The sequence below is a fragment of the Lynx rufus genome, unplaced genomic scaffold, assembly GCF_022079265.1.
Source record: "Lynx rufus isolate CCGP_SWC_20201006 ecotype Redwood Valley unplaced genomic scaffold, mLynRuf1.p SCAF_14, whole genome shotgun sequence".
NCBI lineage: Eukaryota > Metazoa > Chordata > Mammalia > Carnivora > Felidae > Lynx > Lynx rufus.
Window position 1 is genome coordinate 24859095 of NW_025814828.1, and position 21871 is coordinate 24880965.

A 21871-nucleotide genomic window follows, 5' to 3' on the forward strand; every position below is an offset into this window, starting at 1 on the left:
TATAGGTCTGCAGAATGTCCCAACTCCACACTGGAGCCACCAGCCTAACTTCAAAATTAATACCAAGAAACCCGCCAGCAAGAAAACAAATCACAGAATTCTTGGCAGTCTCCCAAAATACCTGTGTCTGTACAGGCCGTAGCCTCTGTACCGCGCCTTACGTCGTGGCCCTTGACTAGGCCGGAAGTTGACGCGGAGGGGTCAAGCTACATAGCCTCAGTGCGCTTGCGTGCTGCCTCAGGCTGCACCTTCCGCGCCCCCGATGGTGGGGTGTTAAGTGGTCTGCACTTCCTTTTGTTTGTGCACTTCCTGTTGTGATGCCTGCGCTTCCTCTTGACAAGTAGGGCCCGGAAGCCATGTCTAGTCGATGGCAGTTTTAAGGGATAATGACGAAAACCATTTCTAGGAACTGATTTGGTGTCATGCTTTTCCCCATTTTCTTGTCATAAAATAAAGAACAAAGAAAAATTACAAATATAATTATGACCTATGTGCTCTCCTTTTCCCCATAAAAAGATGTATGTGTGTTCAACCCGCAGCTGCTTTTGAGAATGGATTACAAGGGAAGTCGTACGCTGAGATTGAGACAATAGGATCAGTAACAAGTGACTTTCCATGTAGGAGTTAACAGTTTGCTTGGTGAGGCAAACAAGTAATCAGATAAATAGAATACACCACAGTTTATAGACTTGTGGGCAGAGTGGTAAAGGAGAGGAAGTGCTAAACACGGAGAAGTGAGACCAACTATCTGCAAAGGAAATGATAGTTGAGCTTTCTTAAAGGGTGAATAGAAATTATCAGACAAAAGGATTCAAGTCATGGAAATTCTGGAGTTAGGAGAGAAATCTATATTGGAGCTATGGGTGAGGATGTTGTCAAAATCTATTTGAATTTATTTTCCAGAGAGTTCCCACCAAGAGTCAGCCATATTTCAAAGTTATTCAAAATACAATTTATCTAATGCTCCAGGAACTTTAGAAAGCAGGCATTTTTACCCTCTTTTTTTCCAGTGAAGAACCTGACATTCAAGCAACTTAAGTAATAGGCTAAAGGTTATAAAATGGTAAGCATTTGGGGCGCCTGGGTGGCGCAGTCGGTTAAGCGTCCGACTTCAGCCAGGTCACGATCTCGCGGTCCGTGAGTTCGAGCCCCGCGTCAGGCTCTGGGCTGATGGCTCGGAGCCTGGAGCCTGTTTCCGATTCTGTGTCTCCCTCTCTCTCTGCCCCTCCCCCGTTCATGCTCTGTCTCTCTCTGTCCCAAAAATAAATAAACGTTGAAAAAAAAAAATGGTAAGCATTTGAGGCAGGGAACAAATCCAAATCTCTGACTGCAAAGTCTAGCCTCTTTCCACTTCTCTAGGAAACTACCCCTAAAAACAGAGGGGCATCTGGAAACATTGATAGGGAATTTGCTGATAGATGACCAATAGGGTGTCATCTTAAGATGACATGCAAATTTTGTGGGGTTTTTTTTTCGCTAATGTAAAACATTAAATTACTTGTTGTTATGCAAAATTGATCATTCATAAAGACATCCCATTAAAACCAGTCATGGATAAATAAATACCCAAGAATAATGAAGAAATTGTTTAGGAGATTAGTTCGGGGGATGGATGAAACAGGTGATGGGAATTAAAGAGTATGCTGATCAGGATGAGCACTAAATAATGTATAGGATTGTTAAATTGTTATATTGTACACCCGAAAATAATATTACACTGTGTGTTAGCTATACTGGAATTAAAATAAAAACTTAATTTAAAAAATAAGTAATGGCAAGGGATTTGCCTTACCAGATATTAATTTAATTATATTAAATTAATATCTGGGTTTCCTGGTGTATAAATTTCATGGGAGATAAGGTGAACAGTTGGATATCTAAGAAATAATTCCCGAGACATACAGAAGTTTGCCATACAGCAGGAGTGGCATCACATGTCAGTGGAGGAAAGATAAAGTTTTCACTCAGTGGTGTTCGTAAAAAAGGAACCTATTTGAAAAAACAAGCTTTTTTCTATCTTACCATTTTTGTAAATATAAGTCAATGATGAAACTACACAAGTACTGGAAGAAAATACTGAAAAATTTTAAAATATTTATAATTGCAGCATAGAAAAGGTCTTTCTAAAAGTCACAAAATCCAGAAGTTATAAAATGATTGATATAATTATTACAAAGAAATAGTAGCCAGTCTTCATGGCAGTCAAAATAAAATTAATGACAACAAACTGACCAAAGATATTTGAGCTAGAAATCAGAATACATAAATATCCTTAATATAAAAAGATCCTACAGCTCTGCCATACTATTTTTTATTCTCTGTTCTTTTTTGTTGTTGTTCCCACCAGTTATCTTTACACTGATACCATTATGTGATTTTACTCCTCTTTTATCTTACCTCGATTTATACTGTTAGGCCAGCTGTAAATATTTTAATTCTCACCTATATGTTAATGAATCAGGTTACTCTCTACTCCTTTCTTCCTTCTCTCTGCCTTTTTTAGGTGTGTTATTAATACTTCATCAGAGAAAATAGCATTTATTTGTTATTCTTACGACCATAATACTTAATACTGTGTTTATTTTAGTACCAGAACTTCAGTTAAGTATGCTCACTATCAAATCTTCTCCAGATCCTTCTCTGTCCTTACAGTGTAACATTGTCCATTGTAACACTGTAACATTCTCTATTTGTAGGAAGCATTTATATGTACAATATTTCCTGACATTCTTTTTTTTTTTTTAATGTTTAAAACCTTGCTGGTCAAAAATCTTGGCTCATACTCTGTCCTTTACATTCTTGAAAATGTTACTCTGCCCTTGTTGGGCTTTGTGTTTTCTTTTTTTGTAAGTGACTTGGCCTTTTCTCTGAAGGTTCAGAGGATGTTATTTTTATTTTATTTTATTTTATTTTATTTATTTTATTTTATTTTATTTTATTTTATTTTATTTTATTTTATTTACAGGATGGTTAACATACAGTGTTATGTTATTTTCAGCTGCACAATTTGGTGATTCAACAATTCCATACATCATCCTGTGCCCCTCATGACAAGTGTGCTCCTTAATCCCCATCATGTATTTCACCCATCCCCCCCACCTCCCCTCTGGTAACCATCAGTTTGTTCTCATTAGAGAAAAAAAGAATTGTTTGTTTCTTTACTTGTCTCTGTCTTTTTCTTTCCCTTGCTCTTTTGTTTCTTAAATTCTACATATGAGTAAAATCATATGGCATTTGTCATTCCCTGACTTATTTCACTTAGAATATACACTCTAGCTCCTTCCATGTCTTTGTACATGGAAAGATTTCATTCTTTTTTATGGTTGAATGATACTCCATTGTATATATATACCACATCTTTATCCATTCATCAGTCGATGGACACAGGCTGTTTTCATATCTTGGCTATTGTAAATAATGCTGCTATAAACATAGGGGTGCCTTTCTCTTTTTGAGGTAATGTTTTGTATTTGGGGAGGGTAAAAGCCCACTAGATTGTAAGGTAGTTCTGTTTTTACCTTTTTGAGGAGCCTCCATACTGTTTTTCACAGTGGCTGTACCAGTTTGCATTCCCACCAACAGTGGAAGAGCGTTTCCCTTTCTCCACATCCTCACCGCCTGTTGTTTCTTGTGCCTTTTGTTTTAGCCATTATGACAGGTATGAGGTGACATCCCACTGTAGTCTTTTGAAAGTTTATTTATGTATTTTGAGAGAGAGAGAGAGAGAGAGAATGCACGCACACCAGGGAGGGGCAGAGAGAGAGGGAGAGAGAGAATCCCAAGCAGTCTCTGCACTCTCAGTGAGGAGCCCAATGCAAGACTCAAACTCCATGAGATCATGACCTGAGCCAAAACCGAGTCAGAAGCTTAACTAGCTGAGACACCCAGGAGCCCCCATCATAGTCTTGATCTGTAGTTTCCTAAAGATGAGTGATAATGAGCATCTTTTCTTATGTTTCTTGGCCATCTGGATGTCTTCTTTGGAGAAATGTCTGGTCATGTCTTCTGTCCATTTTTATTATTTTTATTTTATTTTATTAAAATTTTTAATGTTTATTTTATTGTTGAAAGAGAGAGAGACAGAATGTGAGCAGGGCAGGGGCAGAGAGAGAGGCCGACCCAGAATCTAAAGCCGGCTCCAGGCTCTGAACTGTCAGCACAGAGCCCAACGTGGTCTTGAACCCACAAATCATGAGATCATGACCTGAGCCGAAGTCGGATGCCTAATCGACTGAGCCACCCAGGTGCCCCTCTTCTGTCCATTTTTAAATTGGATTGTTTGTTTTTGGGGTATTGACTTATATAAGCTTATTTATATATTTTGGATGCTAACCCTTTATCAGATGTGTCTTTTGCGAATATGTTCTCCCATTCTGTAGGTTGCTTTTGTCTTTCAAGACTGCTTTGCCAGTGCAGAGTGTTTTGTTAGTTTTAAAGCATAATGGTTTTGATAAGGTATTTCTTGGATTTAACCATCCTTTCTCTTTTTTGCCTGTTATGTGTTGGGTTCTTTTAATATGTAAATCAAGAGTTTTTATTTCAGCAAAGTTTTCTTTGAGTGGAGTCTTAAAACATTTCTGTTCCTTTGATTTGTTTTTTTTTTTTTTTCTTTCCTTTCAGGGATTTCAGTTATAAGTATGCTGGATCATCTATTTGTGTCTTTTCTGTCACATTCTTTCTAAACCTTTTTGTATTTTTTTCTCTTTTCTATTCTGTCCTTTATAAGCCTATGTTAATGGTGGTTATACCTGTTCTCCCTTGGGAACTCTATTAATTTACTATTGCTGCCATAACAAGTTACCACAAACTTAGTGGCCAAAAATAAAACCCATTTTTGTTTTCTTACAGTTCTGTTGGTCAGAACACAGGGCAGACTGAGCTTTGGGTCTCACAAGTCAAGAGTCTAGGTTGCCTGGGCCAGGCTTTTAACTGGAATATCTGGGGAAGAATCCATATCAAGTGGTTGGCTAAATTTAGATTCTTGTGGTTATAGGATTAAGATTCCTATTTTCTTCCTGATTGTCAGCCAGGGACCACTCTTATCTCCTCACAGTTGCTCCTATTTGTTAAGTGTCTTCCTCCATCTTTAGGCCAGTGATGGCATATTGAATCCTTTTCATGCTTCAAGGGTCTCAGACTTCCTCTTTTGCTACCAGCTAGAGAAAGCTCTATGCTTTAAGGGCCCATCTGGAGAATATGGAATCATCTTCCCTATTTTAAGTTATGGTGCCTATAACATAACGAAAGGAGTAATAAGTCTTATATTTAAGCATGCTGAAAATTAGAGTGGGTCATCTTTCACTGGCCATTTAAAAATTCCGCTTACCACAAGCACCTTGCAATTTAGTCCTCATTCATGTTCTCTCTCTCCTGAATTTGATTAGCTCCTGTTTCACATTTCCCTGAGATTTGTCATTTTCTTTTTGGAGATTATTTTTTTTTCAATTTTATGATTCATAGTGTTTTTCTAATTCTGCAATCACTTATTTAAGTATAAAATTCCTTTTGGGGTATTGTGTTAAAAATTTTCCTCTGCTGTGTGCAAGTGTGGATGTGTATGTATGCAGATGTGGGGTTTTTTTTTCAGTTTATTTATTTTGAGAGAGAGAGAGAGAATGGGGGAGGAGCAGAGAGAGGGAGACAGAATCCCAAGCAGGCTTAGCACTCTCAGCACAGAGCCAAATGCATGACCTGAACCCATGAACACTGAGATCATGATCCGAGCTGAGATCAAGAGTCGGACACTTAACCAATGGAGCTACCCAGGTGCCTCTGTGCACAGATGTATTTTACAATGGTTTTACCTGCTTAACTGATACTCAATGGCTTTTTGCCCTGAACCAGCAAGAGAAGACACTTTGAGGTGGCTAGGGCAGGGAGATCACACGGCTTACTTCATTTCATATTTCAAGACCACCTTCATTTGCTGTTATTATCTACACACATAGATTTTATTGTTTCTATTGTTGGTGGTGGTGGTAGTAGTTTTTAGAAAATGGTCTTTTCTTTCACAAGTCTGGTTTCTTATTCATTGACAATATCTTGGTTTATTAGAGCCCTTTATTTTTAGGCAGCATTTCCTCCCCCACCCTTCACCGTTAGGTTTCAAAGGACACATTTCCTCTCAAAGGTACCGCACTCTCTTCTTGAGAAGGGATGACCACTTCTGGTCATATGCTTTTTCTATGCCTCTTTCTTGCTTGCTTGCTTTCTTTCTTTTTCAAACATTTATTCATTTTTGAGAGACAGAGCACAAGTAAGGGAGGGGCAGAGAGAGAGGGAGACACAGAATCCAAAGCAAGTTCCAGGCTGTGAGCTGTCAGCACAGAGCCCGACGTGGGGCTCAAACTCAAGAACCATGAAATCATGACCTGAACTGAAGTCAGACGCTTAACCGACTGAGCCACCCAGGTGTGCCTATGCTCCTTTCTTTTGATACCTCAACAACCGGTGCTCTAATCTGCTTGGTCCCAAAGTGTTTCTCAGTATTTCCTGTCTCATAATTTAGTCTCAAAAACTGTCTACAAATTAATAAAAATAAGATCAGTAACCCAGGAGGAAAGAAGAGGTCAAAATGATCAAAGAAGGAATATAAATACCACTTAAGTATATGAAAAGACATTCAGCCTTACAAATAATAGAACTGTAAGTTAAGACTAAAATAAAAGACCTGTTTTTACCTATTGTATTGCCAAAGGTGAAAGCACTTTAGAGCTTATCTTGTTAGCCACTGGTGTGGGGAAACAGACAGGTGTTACCCATTGTTGTTGAGGGTCTTAACTGGATGAAATCCTGTGGACAGCAAAGAACCTGGTACCAGGATCTGACCCTCGATTTGGCTTCAGGGTAACTGGGGATCATAGGTGAGAATTTTCCACTGTTAGCATATACTCATTAAAAATTTACTTACTTTTCCATTTATTTTGAACAAGTGCAACATTTCCTCTGTTACTTCCTACACTACCAGGGCACAACTGTTATCTGTCAATCGGGGTAGCTGTATTTCATTCTGAGTACCACTTGGTAACATAAGAGCACTCAAGCGGGAATGAATAGCGAGGACAAAAACCTAGGGAAATTCTGGCATTTAAGGGGAAAGGAGTGAATGAATAGAAGCACAAAAGGAAAACCAGGTAAAGGCCCTGTAATAAAATCTCAAGATGAATGGACATAAACATTATTAAATGTCATATTGTGCTTGAGCCAGATAATGACTGAAAGTCGGGAGATTATTGATAACACTAGTAACAACATTTTCTGAGAAATAATGGAGAGGAGACGGAGACCATAGTATAGAAAGGGATGAGCCCGTGTTGAGAAAATTAGAATAGTTTACAATATCACTGAATGATTTGTATTAGTGAAGGGAAAGAGCTAAGGTACAGGTACACAGAGTACACAAACATGCACACAAAGACTCCCTCTGTAAAATTTCTCAATAATGCACTGAATGGATCAGGTAAATGTAAACATGCACAATGATAGTATCAACAATATCATTTTGGAATTTCAGGAAAGGATGTAAACCTTCATGTAGATTGTTATTTGACAAATGAGAAACTAATGTACCCAAGGCCACAATGCAAATTAATGACTTATTCGTGTTATGTGCTTTATACATTGTAGACATAATATGTGGTAAATAAAGACATCAGTAACTACAAAGTCAAATTAGGCAGCAATACTTTGTACAGTTTGTATTGCAAATAAATCCATATTAGTAAGGGAAACCAGAAGCGAAAAGCAATGTAATAGTTTTTTCAAATTAGCCACCAAGGTAGTCCATTGCAATTGTATTTAATAGACTAGTGAACAGAAGGGTTTTGAGAGTGGGAATGATTACAGTGCTGTTGTATCAATTGTGGCTTCAAGAAAGCACTCAAATAAAAGATGTCCAGTTAATCGTTATGATATTCTTCATGTGTGTATGAAGAATAATGTGGGAAAGCCCTGCATTCTGATAAGACTGAATGTAATAGGATTGAACTCCTCCATTCCAATAGCGTTTTCCATCTCTGGCTATTATCATAATGGACTTTTTAAGGAAGAAGCAGATATTATAATTGGAATTCATGCATACAATAAAGCCATTTTCAATTCTTTGTGACAGTCATTTCATATGAGAAGAACATGAGAAATAACCTTATAGTATTGACAGCTAAGTAGGTTTGACAGCTGACTGTGGCACTATCTCCTGTGTAATTATTCCACCTATCCTCTGGCTAGGGATAAATGTTTTGCATGTGACCCATGCTTCTGAAAATACTGAATTTCAAAATGAATGTTCCATGAACACAGCTGTTGACAACTGCAAATATTTAACCATCCAGTTCTAGAATCTCATTGGTGATTCTTCCATCTAAAACCAAGGAAAGAGCAAAGCTAATAATAGGCAATGCCTCCTTTATTGCTGTTCTATTTATTTATTTTTCTCCCTACTGCTGCACCTATGGATACTTTCCACTTTATGCCTCAGGTCAACTGCAGCTCCTTCTGGCAATACTATGAGACAAGTTTAACTGAATTTCAAATGTATAGGACTTCAGTCCCAGAAAGGGCATTCTGTTTATATTGAACTTTTCTATAAAAATGAGTAGTTGGATCTGGAGAACAGAAATGGAAGAACACTGTATTCACAGTAGGATAAGGAGACTAAATATCAAGGGCTATCTGATTTATCTCTTTTATGAGGTACTGCTGAAAAGGAGATAAAGCTTTTAAAAAGTGGTGACCTTGGTATAAATTCCATATGTAGCCAGTGGTGAAATATTATGAGTAATGAAAGGTATATGAAATAACATTGGGCAGAAGTGAGAAGGTTCAAGACATGTAGTGAGGTTGACAATCATCTAAGGGATGAAGCCATCACTGCACATCACAGAAACAGCAGTGATACATGTTAAGTAGCTGTTTGTCCATTACAAAGTATGTTTACATTAGGATGCTCTTTGCTTCTCACAGCAAGGATAGGAAATTAAGTACCTTTATAATTTTATGATCAGGTAACTGAAGTTCAGAGAAGACTAGTTACCTGTCCGTAATCACACAGCATGTTGGTGGCTTCTTCTGCCCGTGCAAGCCTCCTCCTCTTGTATTTTTTTTTTCATATTTGGGTAATATTAGCCCCACTTGTGTTTTGTTCTTAACACTTTTAGTCATACCTCTAACAGGACTGTATAGCATTATATTCTGGCAGAGTGTAGAGGATTTTATTCCTACATTCTTTGTTGACAAAAATTTTTTACTACAATTGTCACATTGCAAGCATGTTTATATTTATAAAGAAATGCAAATTATTAGAACTTTTTTTCTAAAAATGTCCTGTTTTTGCCAAGGAAAGTTATCAGTTTGCTGGCATTTAAACCATTGGTTCTTTTAGTGAATTGTAGGTGATCCAGATTAATGGCTCTTCTTTCTACTCAGAAAAATCTAAAAATTACTGTTGATTGAAATTGATACTAAAACTGCATAAGAAGTATTGAAAAGAAAGCAAATGCAAAATTTGCATGTCATATAGAATAAAAACGTCTCTCCCCAAAAATGTTTGATTCTGCCTTTAAATTAAACTAACTCACTGTTTGATTCTGCTCTTTTTCGTTGTAGAATATCAGTAAAAGACTTTCCTCATAGATAAGAAAATGCAAAAGTGCCTTAATTTATTAAATGTGTGGTGTTTATACATTGTTATTTGTACTTTTTGCGAATACATAACTATATAATTTGCTTATCTTTTTATTTTACCTTATGAAAGACTTTCAGGAATTTATGTATAATGTTGATTAAACACTCAGATGTTTGGGGGTGCCCAGGTGGCTCAGGCGGTTAAGCGTCTGACTTCGGCTCAGGTCATGATCTCACTGTTCCTGAGTTCAAGCCCCGCGTCGGGCTGTGTGCTGCCAGCTCAGAGCCTGGAGCCTGCCTCGGATTCTGTGTCTCCCTCTCTCTCTGCCCCTCCCCCACTCATGCTCTATCTGTCTCTCTCTCAAAAATGAATAAATGTTAAAAATTAAAAAAAAAACACACACACTCACATGTTTGTTGCCTAAACTACTGTAGTGGCCAGGATCTAGTTGGTTAAAACAAATACATTCCAAATAGTTCCTTAGGGGACATTTAATATGCAAAATGGGTTATAAATATGGTGGAAGAGCTGAAATGGCATAACACGAGGCATTCCAGGGGTTAGCAACAGTGGGAAGCCACAGGCACCCCTCTGTCTAGAGGGAAGAAGAGAGGAAGGAGGTCATACAACCAATTCCAGAACCTGAAATGACAGATCCTCTCTTGGAAAAATTCACGTTTGAACTCAGCCAGTAGGAGAGCCTGGTAAATGGAGCACAACTTCATGCGATAAAGTGGTGAACAAGGCAGATTAAACTCCTGCTCTCATGGTACTTACACTGAATGGAAGATGAAATATATACCTATACACAGAAATAAAATGAAGGAAATATCAATTAGTGATCATTGATAGGATACATATAAAGCAGGGTGGTACAGTTAAGACTGTGAAACCTTTATTGTTCTCATGGATTTTTGGTATTAATTTTATTTTTTAAACATTGGATTGAAATATCATTTACCTTAATTATTTTGTCTTTGGTACCCCCTCACTGTCCTCATGCTAGTTTTGTCGGGCTGACACTGTAACGTCTGAGAGAATTCTAGCTATTTTGCTTGAGCAGTTCGGTGAATGGTGTGGCTATTCATGAGATACGGGAGGCCAGGGGAAGAGTAGATTTGAGAGTAAAAGTAGAGATTTGTTTCCAGGGCACGTCAGGTCGTTAGGTCTGAAGTAACTTTTTAGTTTTCAAATAGGTATGATAAATAGGCAACTGGATATGTAAATCTAGAGTTGACAGAGAAATCAGAGCTGGAGATACAGACACAGAAGTCAAAAACAGAAATGATATTTAAAATATGAAGGTTAAATGTGGTTACATAGAGGAAGATGAGATGACAGAATGCGTGAAAGCTTTTTAAAAAATAATGCCTTTATTGAGATAGCATTCACAAGCCATATCATTCATGCATCCAGAATGTATAATTTAATGGGTTTTTTTTTTGATCCTGGTAAAATATACCTAACATAGAAGTTTCCATTCCAACCACTTTTAATCATACATGTTAGTGGCATTACGTACGTTCACAATGTGGTGCAACCATTACCACTATTCATTGCCAGGAAATTTTTATCATTCCAAACAAATTCAGTACCTTTCTTTCCCTCAGATCAGGTAACTTCTGTTTTACTTTTGTCTGTCTGAGTTTGCTTATTGTAGATATGTAAGTGGAATTATACACCGTTTGTCCTTTTGTGTCTGACTTATTTCACTTAGCGTAATGTTTTTAAGGCTTATCCGTGTTGCATCAGGTATCAGGATGTTATTCTTGTTAAAGACCAAATACTATTCTGCTGTATTTATATGCCACATTTTGTTTACCCATTCACGTTTTGATGAATGTTTGTGTTGTTTCTGTGTTTTGGCGCTGTGAGTAATGCTACTATGAACATTGATAGACAAGTAGCTGTTGAAGTCCCTGCTTTCAGTTGTTTCAGGTATAAAGCTAGGGGTAGAATTGCTAGATCATTTGGTAACTCTGTGTTTAACTTTTTGAAGAACTGCACCATTTTATATTCCCACCAGCAATGCACGAGGGTTCCATTTTTTCCCATATTTTTGCCCAAACTTGTTATTTTCCATTTTTTTTATAATAGCCATTCTAGTGTCTGTGAAGTGGTATTGTATAAAGCTTTTTGTACAGTATTCCTCCCTACACCATTTCCTCTCAGTAAAATATAACCTCCATAAAGGCAAGTACTTTGCTTGTTCACTGCTTTATCCCCAGCTGGGCCAGACACAGTCTTTGCTCAGCAAATATGTGTTCACTAAATGAATAAAGTTTTAATGGTCAATAAATGATAGGTAATTGACTCATGTAATAAATGATGTTATACATTTATTCCTATATAATGTTGAGTGTTCTCTGTTGGGCTGAATGATTTTATTTTGTGTTTATCAAATAGTATGCCTTTACTCTGGGAAGGGTAAAAGGAAATATACTGAATTTATACAGAAAGAAACTATTTCAAACTGTTCCAGGAGAAAAATCGGTGGAAGAGTCCAAAAAGTGAAATTAGAGTGTCATGGAAAAAGCAAGCAAGATCTCACATGTTACCTTCAAATTTGAGCACCGAGCTAGTGGTATGAACATGTTGGGTCAAGGGTGGTAGCCTCATCTCTTTTTCAGGGAACGTACCTGTCTTCCTCTTCCTTTTCTTCCAAAACTCTCTTGGATGAGGGATAGTTTTCCTGGATACAAGCCTGCTATTATGTCCCCTTTGTGTCTGCAGCAATCAGGCTAGTTTCTCAACATGCCACGTTCAAAGAGATCAGTCTTTACATGAAACTCTGATCATGACTTTTAGTAAGCATTATATCTTTAAAATAACACCAGTCTCTAGAGTCCAGAAATATGCACCCGTATCAATTTTATGGAATAGATTCAGTTTTTGTCTTATACATGTAATTAGAAATATGATATAAATGTCCTTAATAATTACTTACTCTCTTTACAGTTTATATATTGTATTTTTCTTGTGAAGTTAAAGAAAGCAAAGTTATTATCAGGTAATATTGACCTAAGTAAAGCTGAATAAAGCATATGCCATTATGACAGTTAGAAAATATTTAAAGAAGTATTAGCAGAAAAAACCCCCCACTGATTATGGGGGCTGTTTCCTGACATAGTCCATATATGGTTTCTATACAAGAAGGGGAAAAAACCTTGTTTTCATATGTTTAAATGTTATTAATCTAACTCTGAAAAACCTATTTGTGAATGGGTAAAATTTCAGCGAACCTTGGTAGCTTTCTGTCTTAAAGATGAATATAGATTTTGTTTTACTCTGTTACAACTTTCCCTGGAATTTAGATTATAAAATGAGGAGATGGGGTACAAGATTAGCTAAGCATCTGGATCCTAGGTCACTTCTGTACAAGATTTCTAACAGTATAAGAACTGCTAGACTCACTGTATTAAAAGCTGCCTATGTGATCCTTGGGGAGAAAAACAAAAGTGGTTTATAACTGACCCAAGCATGGCTCACACTTTGATTCTCCCTTTTTCTTATCTTTCTAATCGAGAAGGCCAACTAGTCTGTTGCATACAGGGTCAGAGAATGAGATAACCAGGTGATGGCAGATAGCTATTCAGTACCAGGAAATCTTTACAAGTTTCTGCCTGGCCTAGAAGACACGTTTTCTTGCCCCATCCTCTATCCAGAAGTGCATGCCATTTCAAAGAAGTATAAAACAAAAGGGCGTAAAAACTAGTTTGGTGGGGTATACATGAGAGTTGTTTAAAGAGATGAATCAAAGAAGAAATGTAATCAGAACTTGATAGCCCTTGGCCAAGAGTTTATTCATTCATTTCACAAATATTTACTGACAACGCCTCCCCAGTGCCTGGCACAGTGCTAGGCACATAAAAAAGTCATTGGGCCTTTTAAGTTTTGAGCCACAATAGTCAGTGACCATGTTTCTCTAATGCTTTTGTCTCCATTTGGCAGCAGAAACTCGTATTCAGAAGGGGTAGAAGAGCTTAAAAAAAAGAAGTGCTTGATTTGTCCAAAACTGAGATGTAGAATAACCACATGACCCAACATGTCTACCCCAAGGTATAGTCCCAAAAGTATTAAAAAAACAGACTCAAACAAATACTTGTACATGCACATTCATAGGAGCATTACTCTCCATAGCCAAAATGTGGAAACAAATTCAGATGTCCATCTGCTCGTGTACAAATGAACTACATTGGTATATCTGTACGGTCGGCTCTTAGCCAAAAAATGGAATGGCGTACAGGTAGATGCATACTACAGCGTGGGTGAACCTTGAATACTTTATGCTGAGTGAAAGAAGCCAGGCAGCAAAAATCCACACATTATATGATTCCATTTATATGAAATATTCCTAATAAGCAAATCCATGAAGACAGAAAGCAGATTGATGGTTGCTGGGGGCTTTGGGAATGGGGGAATAGGGAGTACTTGGTAATAGTTATGGGTTTCTTTTGGGGATGATGAAAATGTCTTAGAACTAGGTAGAGATGATGGTTGCACAGCACGATGAATGTACTGAATGACACTTAATTGTACACTTTCAAATGGTTAATGGTTAATTCCATGTTCTATTCCTTTTACCTCAGTTAAAAAAATATGCTTCTAATAATTCAAACAGCATAGAGCTAACTCCTTCATTTTATATACTGTAAGAAGAATGCCTGTTAACAGAGGAGGCAGCAAAATAACTGGAAATAAATGATTACAAATCGAGATTGTATTATGCTAAGTGAAAGAAGTTAGCCAGAGAAAGATAAATATCTTATGATTTCACTCATATGTGAATGTAAGAAACAAAGCAGATGAACATAGGGGAAGCGAAGGAAAAATAAGATAAAAACAGAGAGAGAGCCAAACCGTAAGAGGCTCTTAAATACAGAGAACAAACTGAGGATTGCTGGAGGGGTGTTGGGTGGGAGGATAGGCACAATGGATGATGGGCATTAAGGAGGGCACTTGCTGGGATGAGCACTAGGTGTTGTATGTAAGTGATGAATCACTCAATTCTCCTCCTGAAATCATTATTACACTATATGTTAACTAAGGTGGATTTAAATCAAATTTTAAAAAGTTGAGATTGTTATGGGGAAAATAAACAAAAGGATAAGATGGATAAGCTTTCTTGAGAAAATTATTTGTAATTTATGTGACCTCGAACCCACGTTCTGGGCCTCATTTTCCTTTCAGGGACACGTATTTATTTTTGCTTTGCTGTGTCCCTCTTCTTCCTCAAGCAGAGGTCAGGAAGGAGACCTTGGAATCTAATTGTGAAGTTCAAAAGTCCTCACACCCAAGGGTAGCTCAGGCAGAGAAATATTGGACTAGAATTCCATATACCGAGGACTTTTCAACTCTAGTCTTTCAAGAATCTTAGGCTAGGAAAACAGAAATGGCAAAATTCTGTTAATTACTTTTCACCAAAAAAGACAGAGATAATTATTTTGAATTTATAGTTAACATAAGACTGTAGATGAAGTTCAGTGTACCAGTTAAATTTTTAGAAAACAGAACTTCAAATCAAAAGGCAGTAAACTGGCATTTTTAGTCTTATCATTTGCTCAATGGTCTCTCTGTAATCTTGTCAGAAGGGCTGATTTCAAGCACAGTTAAATCAATAGGTCCTCCAGAGCTCTTCTCAAAAGAAAACCTAATCCAAACAAATCTCACATTTTGTGCCAGTAGCCATAAGCATAGTATGTGTAAGAAAGATGAGATGTAACAGAGGGGCCACATGCTTTGCTTCAGGCATCATGGTAAAGACTGAGAAAACATTAAAATATAGGAAAAAATTGGAAGGCTTTAAGATTAGAAATAAACTGTCAGAGCATATTTAAGCCTTAACAAACTGTAAAATGTTCCCTCCACAATCCAACCCTTACATTTTTGATTCCTCACATGTTAGTTTCACAACTAATGATTAGACACTATGGTCAAATTTCAGGTCTGCAGTAACTGATTCAGAGATGTCTTTCCATGGGCAAATATTTTTGACACTTTAAAAATACTTTGTGCTTTTATTTGTACAAAACAATTATATGCAGAAGATTACGACTTAAGAAATGACCAGTAAATGTTAGAGTAGACCGTAAGAAACAGAGAAGCAGAGAACAACTTAATCCTTTAAAACCATTGTTCAAATTCCTGTCTGTCTTTCTCAGCCCTTCGTTATGTGGGAAAACATTTCCAAATACTATGGAAATGTTATGATTTTCCCTAGAGACCTGAGAATTAACATAACAGACAGATCAAGTAGTTAGTGAGTCTGTTAGAGGATCTATTTAACTATCATGTTACTGGTAATTCTGTTAGAGTAGGAGACATTCAACACTACACATGATCATGCATAGGAGGTGTGCTTACAGAATAATTCCAACTGTGCTACCCTTAACGTGTGGTGTCGTGTGGTTTTTATTATACTCTATCAGCTAATCAGGTAATATACAAAATTTTCCTTTTCACACACAGTTTTCTTTCTTACCTCCTGTCTGGACTACCCACATTGCCACACCTTGATCTATAGTTGTGTAGTGTTGCATCCGTTAAAAGATGAATTTTTTAAATCTGTGATAGCTCCTATGCATGGCAATTCAGAATCTTTGTCTCTTTCAAGGTAGCACATTGCTCAGAAACCCTTGGAGAACTTGAATGCACTGTACTGGCTTCCAAAGTCTGCCCTTACAGAAGTTATTTTCATTTTATATTTGTGTCATACATTTGCTTCTTAATTATGTTTTAATATATTTGTTAGTTCTTAGTCTTTGTATTGGTTTAAGGTTAGATGGTTTTTTCACTCCCTTGTAAGACAGGACTCTAAGGCAGTCCTTTCAGAAGCCAACTCGTTGACAAGTATGTAAATATGTAAAAAGTACATAGTAGAAGGACCTGAAAAACACTATAATATTTCTTTAAGACCTGTCGCTTGCTCCCTTTTAGTCCTTATTAAACTTGAGGGATTTAAGACCCAAATTTTCAAAGAAATCCAACTTAGATCACATTTTCCCTTTCTCCAGAAGACATCTATTTGGGGGTACAAAATAATATAAAAACCAGGGGCTAAGAGTGGGTAACTTTATTTTGTTTTAAACAATGTTGAATATATATGTGTATATATGTATATATATACATATATATGTATATATATATGTATATATATGTATATACACATGTATATATATGTATATACACACATGCATGTATATATATGTATATGTACATATATGCATATACACGTATACATATATACATGTGTGTATATATATACACATATACATATATACACACATGTATATATATATATATATATATATCCAGCACTAATAATCTCCGGTATATAGAATTAGAAGTTACGAGATGTGAGTTCTAATCCTATTTTTTTTGCCACTAAATCGATAGTAGAACTTGGGTAAATCATTGACTTCTTTAGGCATTGGGTTACTTTGCTGTAACCTCAGCTGGGTAAATGAAGGAAATCTGTGTGAACTATTTGTACAATACATACTGTGTACTTGGTCTGTACTTCAGGTCACCTTTGCCAGAGAAAACTAGGTCTTTTTTGAAATTAATATTGTATTTTTTATCATTGAAGTAGAGTAGAGCTAGCTTTTTTTTTTTAATCCACAATAATATTATTGAATCTTTGTCTCTTTCAAGGTAGCACACTGCTCAGAAACCCTTGGAGAACTTGAATGCACTGTACTGACTTCCAGAGTCAACTGAGTATTGAATATCAGTAAAGAACAAGTGTTTTCTCCACATACATGTATATCCTGTCTCTCTAGCCACTTTATAAACATGGAAACTAGTAGTCATGATTTAGCTTTTTGCCTACATGACAGCCCATCCATTCTAAACAATAGAAGCCGAGTAAATATGTGCTTTTGATTTTCACCGGAAGTCCTGTAGGAGCCTTTGCCTTACCCCATTTACCCCATCGCATGGTATTTCCCTGATGCACAGAGCCAGGGTGCCATAGCAGTCATGCTGCAAATTTGATGATGGCGGATGGTACTGTTTACTTTGAGAGTGTGTAATTCCCCTCACAGGGATCATATGTTTATTAATGTGTCACAAGTTGCTTGCTTCCTGTTAGCTCTTCTCGGTAAATAGGAGTATCGTGTTCATTGGATGCTGCTTTATTTTTAGCCTTTTAAATCACCTCCTGATGAACAGAAACAGTAAACAAGTATTAAAACATTGAAAGTAATTTGAAAATAGTGCTATCCTGGGGAGTCTGGAACTCCAGACATTACCAGACAGTTGTAAATCAGCAGTCACCTCCCAGAGCTGGGGAATAAAAGTCAGGAAAATAAGAACACCTAAGTGTACTCATCTGGTGCTGCTTTCTGAAAATTGGTGGTCAGTTGCGTCTATAGAAAGGAGAAGGGGATGGTGGGGTGGGAAGTCTGTATTTTTCATCAGGTTTACTCCTTCTTCTCCAGCCCGCTCACATATCCCAGATGAAAAATAGAAGGACCTTTCTGGATTCTTATGCTTGACAATAATTAAGCACTGAAGAACTGAAGGCATCATCATGGTCATGTTGTCTGTCTAACCTGCCTTCTAAAAACACTTGGTGGCTGTACTGGGAAGTGGAAATCTAAAGGAAATAGGGACAAGGGATGTAGTACCGATAGTATCTAACTTACTCAGTGCTCTCTGGAAGACTGGCCCTGCCCTAAGCTCTTTCTGTGTTTTAGCATGTTTGATTCCCAAAACAACCTCCAAGGTTTTTAGTATTACGTTCCCTTTATACAAATGAGGAGAAGATGGCAGCCTCAGGAGTCAAGTAACTTTCTCTCCTTGTCAAAAGTACTGAGCGATCAAGCTGGAATCTGAATCTTTTACAGCTGGGCTTTTGAGATCTTGCTCTTGACTCAGCCCTGTTTGTATAAAAAAATGTCTGGCATTTGATAAAAGAAGGTGTAGAAAAACAAACAAACAATAGTAATTAGTAGTTTGAGGAGAAAGAAAACCTAAGACTCATGAATTTAAAACATTCATGTGGAATGTTCATTCAAATTTAGAATTCACTGATTTGCTTCTTAGAAAAGTCTGTTCTTTAAGAATTCTAATGTGTACAAATATCAGTATTATTCTAAAACGTGGGTATTTTCTTACTGCACGTTGGGATATGTCCTAGGATAGTTAATTGCTTACCTTGGATAATTATTTTTTCTGAAAATATTACCTTAAAATGAGCCTATAAAGAGCATGTTCTAGTCTGTGCTGGAGTAAAATTAATAAATAATGCATGAGCAATATTTCTGGCAAACCCAAAGAGGATATTTTTTCCACTTGGGTGTGAAGCTCAAGCTAAAATTTAGCACACTTTCTTTTCTCTCAAAGCTGTTTTTTTTTTTTCCCTTCAGTATTTTCCATGCCGAAAGATTGACTCTACTTTTCATATACTCATCTGAGAAAAGTTCTTCATCATCTTGGATAACTCTCTCTTTCCTTTGCTCCTTCACTGTTGTAGTGATTCGGTATCTTTAATATAATTTGAGCATGATTCCTCCTTCCTGTCTCAGTGGTCATTGCCTTTGGAGCGGCCACGTTTCTCCTGAATGAATGATGTTGCTTTCTAATTTTCTCACTGCACCTAGTCCTCTGTTCTCTCCAATCCATTTTTCTCACTGCCATCAGAAAAATCTCTCCAAAATCCCATTGTCTTCATTTCCCAGCATAAAGTCCACATTCTGCTGTGGCTTACGTGACTCTCCTTCTGGCTTCTGCACACCTCTCTGGTCTCAGTGCCTGCTGTTCCTTTATAACTACTCTGGAGTCCAGCCACACCAAATTATTTGCAATTCCTCTAACACATCAAGTTGTTGCATGTCTTCAAGCCTTTGTGCGTACTGTTCCCTGGATTAGCCTTTGTTAAACTTGCCGAATTCTTTCTCATTCTTTAAGACAACCAGGTATCACAACTTAAGAAGTCTTGATTCTTTCTTTGACGCTGTTGTGGTGGTGCACACTATCTTTCTGTAGTGCTTATCACATTGAATTTCAGCTGTTTACTTGTGTATCACTTCTGGATTACAAGGGCCTGAGAGCAGGGACTATACTATGTTTTATCATTCTAACAAAATCTCTGAACACATTCTTCCAGGACCATTTTACTGACTGACTTTGTTTAAAGGTTAAAGGTTTTACCTGTGAAGTATTTTAGATGTGCTTCTAGGCTATTATACGAAGTAGAGACATCAATATTTAATCATTCTGCGTAATAATTTTGTGGCACTTTTCTTTGTTACCCAATATAAAGCGAAATAAATAACTGTAAAGGAAAACTCTATTTTTCTGCTCTATTCTCAGTACTTCTGACACCAGGTACGTGGGGGGGGGGGGTTTCCACACCAAGGGATTTGCAACACCAGCTGTTTATGCTACAGTTCAAATCTGTTCTGACACTATCTATTGGAGATAACATCACACCCCACAGGTTGAGGACTCAGTCCCACCAGACTGCCTCCTGCCTCACAACTCAGACAGCAGTGCAAGTCCAGGCTGTCACCTGTGCTTCTGACAGACTGGCTACGAATCAGATTCTCACAACCCCCTCCTTGGACTCAGTCATTTGCTAGAATGGCTCACAAACTCAGGAAGCAGTTGACGTACTATTGTCAATTTATTACAAAGGGTATCTCAAAGGGTAGAAATGAACAGTCAGATGGAAGAGACATGTAGGGCACAGTGTGGAGGAAGCGGCACAGGACTTCCATGCCATCTCCAGGCATGCCCCCCCCCCCCCAGAACCTCCACGGTTCATCCACCCAAACTCATCAACCTTTGTTGTTCTAGAGTTTTTAAATTTTTTTTTCAACGTTTATTTATTTTTGGGACAGAGAGAGACAGATCATGAACGGGGGAGGGGCAGAGAGAGAGGGAGACACAGAATCGGAAACAGGCTCCAGGCTCTGAGCCATCAGCCCAGAGCCTGACACAGGGCTCAAACTCACGGACCGCGAGATCGTGACCTGGCTGAAGGCGGACGCTTAACCGACTGCGCCACCCAGGCACCCCAATTGTTGTTCTAGAGTTTTTATAGAGCTTCACCTGAAGCTCCTGCCCGCTTGCCTTAGGGTCCATGGCTGGAGTTAAACATTCCAATCCTCTGAACACTTGGTCTTTCTGGTAACCAGCCCCATTCTGAGGCTTTCTAAGGGCTTCATCCTAAGGCATCTCATTAACATAAACTCAAAGGTGATTAAAAGGGGCTCACTTTGAATACTCAAAGATGCTCCACTCCTATCACTCTGATGGTTCTAGGAGTTTCAGGAAATCTGTGCCATGAACTAAGACCAAATATATATTTTTATTGTACCACAACCAACCTACCTATTTTCTGGCTATTCTCGTCTTGTCATATTGGCATTAAAAAAAAAAAACAACAAAAAACAAAAATTTGAATCATGTGGCTGTTTAAATGGCAAATATCTTGGCTGAATAAGGAGGAGAACTAGGGGACTGTGATCTGTGTGCACCAGTGCAGAGTGAGAAGAGCCAACGTTACTGAGCACCGGTGACAGGCCAAACTCAGACACGTGTTGTCCCACCACCCCCACCTAAGGTTCTGAGAGGTTAAATGAGTTGCCCAACATTGCGGAAATAGTAAGCAGTAAAACTCAAATCCAGAACTTTGATAACCAAGTATACAAATGAGCTGTTGGGCACTTACCACCTAAGAAGTTCTCTATAAAACCTTGAATTTGATGTTTTATGCTTCTCTTTTTTCTCACTGCCTACATGACTCTGCCTGACCCATAGCAGTGTTCATTGAATGTGCAGAGACTTAAATGGCAAACCCAAATAGTGCACTTTACAGGAAAACTTCCTTTGGCCCAACTCTTTCAAGGAGATCTCTGAACATGATTTCTCTTCTCATGTATTTCAAGTTAGAAACTTGATTTAGGAACCAACAAGTTGTAAAATGAGGCACTGATTTAATGAGCTGATTATGTAGAACCTATCAGGATGGGGTCCATCCTTACATAGTGCATTAGGATGTTTATCTTGTCTGACAACCTGGACTCCAGGTCCCAACCCAAATGGATTTGAGTCTATAAAGATAGTGAGTGTGCAGTATTTTTACCCAAGACTTTTCTTCCCATATTCACTGATAATGTCTCCACTTACCAAGACAACCCATACTACAAGAATTGAGCAGCCTTTTTCTTCTCATTCCATTATGCCCAATAGACCAGTTATATTTTTCTACTCTGTTGAGTTTGCCACGTTTAGCATAAA

The 21871-nt window shown here is 37.7% G+C and overlaps 1 protein-coding gene across 1 annotated transcript in view; it reads left to right on the forward strand.

Moving 5' to 3' along the window:
• IL1RAPL1 (interleukin 1 receptor accessory protein like 1) overlaps positions 1-21871 on the forward strand; it is a 666390-nt gene that overhangs the window by 97111 nt on the left and 547408 nt on the right. The window lies entirely within an intron of this gene.